This window comes from Otolemur garnettii, unplaced genomic scaffold (assembly GCF_000181295.1).
Source record: "Otolemur garnettii isolate 467f Iridium unplaced genomic scaffold, OtoGar3 scaffold00102, whole genome shotgun sequence".
In the NCBI taxonomy this organism is placed as follows: domain Eukaryota; kingdom Metazoa; phylum Chordata; class Mammalia; order Primates; family Galagidae; genus Otolemur; species Otolemur garnettii.
The window spans coordinates 7,340,695-7,342,659 of record NW_003852497.1 but is presented as its reverse complement, the minus strand read 5'-3'; the positions used below and the strand labels follow the sequence as shown (position 1 = coordinate 7,342,659).

At 35.6% G+C, this 1,965-nt stretch overlaps 1 protein-coding gene across 1 annotated transcript in view; it reads left to right on the top strand.

Moving 5' to 3' along the window:
- Positions 1-1,965, top strand: part of WRN (Werner syndrome RecQ like helicase) — a 140,105-nt gene that overhangs the window by 130,193 nt on the left and 7,947 nt on the right. The window lies entirely within an intron of this gene.

Sequence of the window (1,965 nt, the reverse complement as noted above, 5' to 3'; positions counted from 1 at the left end):
CTTCTTGGAATGAGCCATTGAAAGATTCAGAAATAGAAGATTTAGTTACAGATTCTCATTTACAGGTAAAATTGATTTAAGAAAATAAGTTTTCATGACAAATGCATCAGGATTGATATGCGTTCAGATTTATCTTGATTATAGGTGAAATTGTGAAATGATTTACATATTTCTCTATTTACATATATGTGTACATGTATAATCAGAAAATGAGTTGATGCTTTCTATTTGCAACTTAGTGGTAATAAATGGTAATAGAATTTGGAGTATCAGAAAAATATAAAGAGCACCTTTAAGTTTTGTGTGATTCCTGGAAACTTTAGTCTTCTACTGATGAAGGAAGTAGGTTCCAGAAGGCATTGTTCCTGTCATGAGACTTAGACCTCATAATAAGTCTCTTTAGATACTTACTAGTGAGACTTATAAGACACACTGAAAACTGTGCATGGTGGTTCATGTGTATAATCCTACCATTCTGGGGGTCCAGGGCGGGAGAATTGTTTGAGCTCAGACCAGCCTGAGCAAAGCTGAGACTGTTCCTTGCTCTTTGGCTGGGCATGTGTAGTCCCAGCTACTTGGAGGCTGAGGCAGGAGGATTGTTTGAGCTCAGGAGTTTGAGTCCGCAGTCTGCAGTCTCAGGGGTTCAGACTCTTAATTGTAAGCAACTGTAGTTGTCAAAGGCTACAAGGGATTTTGATACCACTGCACTCTAGCCAGGGCAACAGAGCAAGGCTCTGTTCCCATTAAAAGAAAAAAAGACACAAAGTAAGTAAGCATTTTCCCCATTTCTCAATGAAATAATCATGTTGATTGTATTTTATAGAAATGTAGGAAGCTACAAGACTTTAAATGATAGTAGTTACCAGTTAATGAGTATCGAGAGTAAATCAGGGTGTATTATATTTTACAATATGTCCTTATTTACCTCCAAATAATTTAGTGATGTTTCATACTATTGTATTAATCCCATATTCTGTGTGAAGAAATCGAAGCTTAAATAACATGCATAAGGTCATGTATTTAGCAAGTGGTCATTTAGAATTCAAACCTAGTTCTCTCTGGTTTTAAACTCTTTGCTGACTCCATGATATTAGGCTGCAATAAGACTGAGGATTTTTCTGCTGCTTTGTTATCACCGCTCAGTACTTGACTCTGTCTTATTCTTTGGCCTCATTATTATCTTAGTTCTTCCCTATACATGTACTCAGGGGTTCAGACTCTTAATTGTAAGCAATTGTAGTTGTCAAAGGCTACAAGGGATTTTGATATTAAGATCTTTTTTTTTTTTTTAAGATCTTTTTTGAAGAATAAATACATGAATTTCTGGGCCTATCACTACCAAAACACTTTTTCTCTGTCTTATCTCCCTAATATTTATTTCTAAGTCAAACATGATAGGTTCGCAGGCATACATAAATCTCATTCTTCTGGCTTTTTTTCCTCCCTACTTAGAAATGGGTACCCAGGAACAAAATTGCTGTCTTAGTCAGTTTTTTCTTTAACTTTTGCTGATGTGTGGGGAGCCCTTTTTTTCTACACTAGATTTCTTTACTTAAGCTGGAACAGCTAACAGTTTGTACCTTTTTTAAATACAAATTTTCATTGTCTTCAGCTGAAGATATTTTGCGTTTTCCTACCCTTGAATATTTCAAAACCATTTTTAAAGATAGGTAACATAATAAAACATAGCAATCAGTTGATAAACAGTATATACATACAGTCTTCATTCTTGGGATAGACAAAAATTACACTTTTGTTGTTTAGGCTAATAGATGCGTTATGACTTAGATGAGGCCGCCTGATCGTAAGTCCTTCAGACACGTCTAGTATCCAGTCACCTGCTCGATTCCAAGGTGCATTCATGATAGAATGATTCCTCTGGCATATTATTTGGAGGATCTGGTATTCAAACTGAGATAACACGAATTTATGCCATTTGGGGTTTATGAAGCACTTAACTACTTA